At 39.2% G+C, this 6540-nt stretch overlaps 1 long non-coding RNA gene across 1 annotated transcript in view; it reads right to left on the minus strand.

The window, feature by feature from the left end:
* LOC137039110 (uncharacterized) overlaps positions 1-5251 on the minus strand; it is a 104944-nt gene extending 99693 nt beyond the window's left edge. The window contains exons 1-2 of the long non-coding RNA XR_010897591.1: positions 4997-5251; positions 945-1016 (exon numbers count right to left, since the gene is read on the minus strand). This is a non-coding gene — a long non-coding RNA (uncharacterized lncRNA). The remainder of the gene's footprint in view (positions 1-944; positions 1017-4996) is intronic.
* Between the last annotated feature and the right edge of the window lie 1289 nt (positions 5252-6540).

The following is a 6540-nucleotide window of genomic DNA, read 5'->3' on the forward strand; positions in this document are numbered from 1 at the left end:
GAAAGAGAATTCCCCGGCAATTCCACAGAATCTGTTGTGTGTCAGTGAGGGACGTTATGTACAGAAGAGTGAGGCAGGGTGGACAAAAACATTACTAGATAAACATGAAATATTCGGGAAAGGACACTGATAATGATCTAAAAGTTCATGTGCTCATGAGGTTTGAAATGATGACTAAGAATTAGACTGAGGGAATTATTAGATTGTGTCACTTAAAGACTAAGCTTATAATCATAACATGTGATGTAGCGCTCCCTGCTGGCAATACCTGTGACAACTGCATCTTCACCACAGAAAAACTGAGTGAGGAGGACACAGAGAGCAAAGGGACATTTTGCCGGTCCTTACATTCTGAGACCCCTTTAAAGGCCGGTTCAAGGGCCAAGACCTGTTTTTGGTTATAATTAGGTTAAAGGTAGGTTTAGGGGAAGGGTTTAGGTTAGACAGATAGTTGTGATGGTATGGTTAGAATAAGTCGTGTGTGTGGGTAAATATACAAAAATCTGTTAATATTCAAAGGCCCACTTGTCTAAACAAACATGTTCCTCTGCTACTTCTAATGTCATTAAAAATGATGTCAGCTTAATGATGTGCATCTTATGTTCTCACTGCATATTGTTTTTTATTATTATTTTTAAATATATTTATTCATCTTTTTTAATCATCTAAAAATAAATAAAAGAACCTCCTAATTAAAAAATAGAAATATATTGTTAAAAAAAAACTAAAATAAAAAAAACTATACAATAAAGCAATCTTAATTTTTGTTTAGTTGTTTCATGATATTGATTTATTGTTCATTCTATTTAGATATTTATAGTGGGTTGGGGTGTAAAGGGTGATTAATAAAATGTTTTGGAAGTTAACACTAATGAACAAAACTGCAAAAGGGATAGTTTATCTAACAAATGAAAGAAAGAAAAAACTAGAATCATTTTACTCACCAGTTCTTAGTGGATCTTCAAGCAGGTCTTTTCCACACAATGAAAACGAAGGAGACTTTTGTTGTCAAGCTCCTGAAAGGACAAAGAAACCGTCTCAAGTCTTTTGCTTTGAGTGAAAAGCAAGCTATACAATTCTAAAAACTGTCACTATAAATTAATGAGAGAATTTAATGAGAGAAATTAGTAAATAATGAGACATTTATTTTTGGGCTGAAGAGAACAATAAATCAATGACCAAGACAAGCGACATAAAAACTGCAGAGAAGTTGAAGTAAAGCATGCCATTTGTGTGTACATGAATAATGTATACAGTACTGTAAAAATGTGTTGTTGTTGTTATTATTACCAAACTATTCTGTTTTGGAATCCCAGTGAACACAGTAGGTTACACCTTGAATGTTTGTACTGCTAATGAATTTGGTAAAGTGTCAGAATGCAAACTGCTGTGAAATCTGAATCTTAACAGGAAATGGACTGACTGGAAGAATTTGAACAATTACAGCCAAACAAAACAGAAAATTGAGTGCTGCCCAAATGATGTCGTAAACTGTTGACAATAACAAGCGAATTCACTCATCCAGTGTCATTCCACTTTGACTTTTCTGACCTCCCAACTGGTGGTGATGTAAATACAGCCCGCTGAGACTTTCTATTGTTTATGCTATGTGGAACTGAAGTCTAGGTGGAGTGGGAGGGGGTCTTTTCCAGTAAGAGACCAGAAACTTCTTCTTTCTGGGGAACCGAAACTTTCATATTTCACTTTCCCGAAATCATATAAGCTTTCACTGAATAGACTTCTTCTTTTTGAAATGTCAGCATCAGGTGGCGCCTGGCCAAGAAGGGGAGGAAAAGAGAAGGCCATAAATTTAGTTCATAATTTTTTTTGCTTTAAATCAGATTCTTCCCTTCTAAAGTATCATGAAGTGAATTTCTGTGTGTATTAGAAGCACGCGCAAGCGCAACTCGGCCGTCATTATATTAAGCCCTGCCCACCGACTCTATACACGATGTGACTGGCGCGACCAGAGTTTGGCAAAAATTGGCATTTACAGCTCAGAAGTGAATTGAGAGTTGCTAGACGACACTCGCGGCAAATTAGATTTGCTGCCTGCTAGGGTGCGTCTAGATTTCTAGGCTAGCCTTCACGTGCTATCGGAAATTTGATAATTCCCACTTCTGAAGTCGTGATTACGAGCTCATCTTATTCAAATTTTTAAATGGGAGGGCGTTCATGTCTAATTTTTACCTCGGAAACTCGTACAATAATTCCAAGAGCACGTGAAGTGAAGTGCAGCATAAGTGTCCATCGAATACGCACTACAAAGGCTGCGTCCGAAAATGCTCACTCATTGCCTCGCTGCCTCATCAGACTCAGGCAGCATTTTGTGCATGAAGGCACCTCACAAAACTAATTTCGGACAGACATAAGGCAGTGTAACAATTTAATGATCTACAGCAATATAAAGAAAGAGTTTTGGTGAGAACTAAACACATTTAATTACTTTTGTAGTTTCATCCATTCAAAACTTGTTCAGTTTTAATGTTTTAAACACGACATTTTCAAAAAGTTTAAATAAAATGTCAAACCAAAGTTACTGTCATTCTTTTACAATCAGCATAAACAAAATGGGGAAAAGGTCCAAAAACAAAAAATGCTTGAAAGATACAATGCACATTTGTCCTGATTAAGAAACGTTTGCAATAAGGAAAACGAGTTGTCTAACTTTGTTGGGTTTTAGCCTGTTCCTTCTCTATGAAATTATTTGCCAAGTGTTTGAAAAAATTATCTCTGCAGACAGAGGTTGCGACTATGCAAAGTCTTCTCTTCATAGTGTTCTTTACAAGCAAGCTTGTGGCAGACAAGGGCAAGTGTGACAATGAATGATTGCATCCGTTTACTGCCAAAATCTTTGCAGTATGTAGAAGCTAGAGTTCCACCTTTTTACCACATCTTGTTTGAGATTTAACTCTTCAAAGCCCCTCTCTCTCTGAGTTGCTCTTAGATGCTCTGATGCAATGGTGCTCCTATAAAAGTGCTGAACAATATAGTTTTTACCTTCACCACAACCTCTGAATATGTTTTAAACCTTCCCTCACACAATAAGGTTTGTAGTGTGGGCAAAGCAAGGCAAGTGTCTCCATCCAGCCTTCCGAATTGCAGATTTAATGTTGCTAGCATTATCAGATACGCAATTACGCATACAATGATGCCCCATTCTCAACAGATTCTCTGGAGCTCTGCTTCAAGGTTTTCAGCTGTGCGCCTTTCTGTAAATGAAAAACAATCGAGTAGCAAGGATGGCCGTTTACCGTAAAATCCCGATCAATGAAATGGCAGGTCACAGCCATAAAACTAGGTGTGGTTGGTTAAAGACACCTGAACAGAACGTTGCTGGCTGTTTTGCACATCTGTCCTTGCTACAGGTCTGGGTAGAGGCTGAACAGTGGCAGCAGTCTCAGTGGTGTCACCACTACCTGGGACTAGTACCCCTTTTCCACCAGAATGAACTGGGCGCTAGTTCAGAGCCAGTGCTTGTGCCAGTTCATAGTTGGTTCAACTGACGAGCCTTCTAAGAACCATTTGGCTTTCCACATGCTAAGAGCCACAACAGAGCCAGGTCTTACGTCACTGTATACGTCTCATCTTTCTCAGCACATACACACAACACATGTTCTAGATGCATCGATGCTGCGCGGACCGATATGTGTATGATATCAAAATAGTGCGAGAGCGATTCAAAAGCATAAGGAGTCATTTGCTCTAGCTGCTCCTTTGATTTTATACGCCGATCGGGCTGCACAGCGCCGATGCATCTCGAACAAGCCTTCCATCAACAATGGCGAATGTTGTGTTACTATTGATTCACATGGCTTTACGTATCGTATCGTCGACATATCGTAAATCATCGACATCAAAACACAGCGAATCCAACGCATTAATGCAGTTCGCCGTAAGTATAGAAGGTGATTACAAATGAGCAGCAGCGATTAGCTCCATTAGCTGCTGTATAAAAAATGGTGGATCAAGTTTGTGTTCATCTTGCAGACCCCTCCCCCAAAGCCTGACGTAATCGGTTCTTACTTCTAGCCCAGCAATGTTTTGGTGCTACTTAAATCGATCAATGATTCGGGTCACCAATGTCACGTGATGTCAGCAGTTTGGCAGTTTGACGCGATCCAAACTGTGCTGAAATCACGTGACATTGGCGACCCGAATCATTGATCGATTCACTGATTCATGAACTGTTTGAATCTTTTTGAAGGAACACGGAAGAGAAGACTGTGCTGAATAAAGTCATAGGTTTTGATATTTTTGGACCAAAATGTATTTTCGATAAGAGATTCTAATCAACCAACTGATGTCACATATGGACTACTTTGATGATGTTTTTATTAGCTTTCTGGATATGAACAGTAAAGTTGGCATAGACTGCATATGCTCTGGGACTAAAATATAAAATATCTTTAAACTGTGTTCTGAATATGAACGGAGGTCTTACGGGTGAGGAACGACATTAGGGTGAGTCATTAATGACATCAATTTCATTTTTGGGTGAACTAACCCTTTAAGAACCACTTTTCCTGGCTCGGAGCTGGTGCTTTGGGTGTGGAAACACATAGAACCGATTTGAAACTATGCTCTGGCGCCAAACTAGCACCAACACTGCCTTGATGGAAAAGGGCTATCAGAGTGCTACTGAGTCATCTGGACTCTGTTGCCTTACTTGTGTGAGCAGGGCAGTCGGGTGTTTTGTTTGTAGGTGACACCTACAATTCGATGTGGATCCTCCTAAGCCTGAAAATACATTATTGCACAGTTTACATTTTGCTTTGCTTAGCCGTATTTCGTCAAAGTGGATTCAAATGTTCTAAAGGAAAAGATATGTGACGGTTTTTGAACTGGTTAATTGAGCCGGACTGTTCGAAAAGAACCGGTTCGCGAAAAAGAATCAGACTTTGCGTCACTATGTTCTATATAGCATGAATGTGTGTAGCATGAATGTAATCTGGACATACTACATTTGCCACATTGCCATTATCATGTGACTTACCAGTGTCAGTTGTGTCGCTTCACTGCCATTCATAAATCCTCCCCCGTGGCCTCATGGGATAGTAAAGTGTCTATCATGCACACTTCGGAATCTTGCCAGAAGAAGAAGGTCATCTGGGTACTTTCTGCCAACTCATTTTTGAGTACAGTGAATTCAGACATACTACTCGTCACAACTATTTTTCGCCTACTATAATAGGGAAGCATGTGATTTCGGATGCAGCCCATGACTGATAGCATGTCCTGTATAATGAAGCTTAATCAGTGTTCGAACTATACTGTGGCCTTTGGGGGAGCCCACTTTTCGGGGGGGGGGGGGGGGGGTGCGCATCCCTATACACAAAAGAGGACGTGTATATTCCTTCACACACAGACGAACGCGTCAATCTATTGCTTAATGCATTGCGGAGACTCTTAATATACAATTTACAATCATTGAAGAACATCTTTGATTTTAATGAAGGAAGAAAAAAACAAGAATTGATAGGTCAAAAAGTCCACAAATCTATAAACAAAGCATCCGGCTGTCTTTGAGTTCACATGAACAACGTTTGAAGTTACTCGTCAGGCTACATAAGAATACCATAATTCAATCGATAGTCGCGCAGACCTATATCAACCCAGCCACAACACATAATTGGGAATAACATGCCTTAACACAGAAGCGACCACAGAGGCTTGAGGTCAGCCTCTTTTTCTGTTCTTCCAGAAATCCAAGATCAAGAAGTGGATATTCGTTTTTGTTTTTTCTGCGAATCTTTGCGTTGACATGTACTAAACATGAGTGGAATTTGCACCGCAGTGCCACCACACCTTGATGGTCATGACAAGAACAGCATGTATAGTTATCTTTATTGAAGTGAATTAGATTTAAACTGCCGTCATGCATGAATTAATTATATATTTTTAGCAATTTTACAAATAATAATCCACAATGATTACATTACATAAAAATGAAATTGCACCTCAAAATAACACAGTGTCAATATTTTTGAGACCCCCCAAAATTTCACAAATCACGTTTTCAGGGGAGCCCATGTCTTATTTAGGGGAGCCGAGCTCCCCCTAGCTCCCCCGTAGTTCGCACCCTGAGCTTAATGATTAATAATCTGAATCAAAGTTGTTGATTTAAATATCCCAAAGATCCATTCATGATCAAGAAACTTATCTTCAGGTTTTTTGGGGTAAGTGTTCCTACAAACACTGTAGGAAAGCTCAATCTGGTTCCTGGAGATTCCACTTGCTGACTTTTTTTCAGTACACCTGCTTTTCCATTGTGGTGGTTAGCAAACTGACATAAGGTGCATTTCTGTCACCTACTGGACTGGAGTGCGGAGTGCAGCTGTTTGGATAGTGGAAGAAAAGTGGGGGAATCCTTAAATATATGAAGAAGAAAAAATACAAAGTTTACTTTAAATATCTAATTAGCCTATCTTAAAATAATCATAATAATATCTTAAAAATCAAATACAATCAATGGCCCACTATATGTGACACATTGCTGCATATCTTGCCAATATTATCACCTTATATATATGAGTCAAG

Source organism: Pseudorasbora parva, chromosome 13 (genome assembly GCF_024679245.1).
Source record: "Pseudorasbora parva isolate DD20220531a chromosome 13, ASM2467924v1, whole genome shotgun sequence".
Taxonomy (NCBI): Eukaryota; Metazoa; Chordata; class Actinopteri; order Cypriniformes; family Gobionidae; genus Pseudorasbora; species Pseudorasbora parva.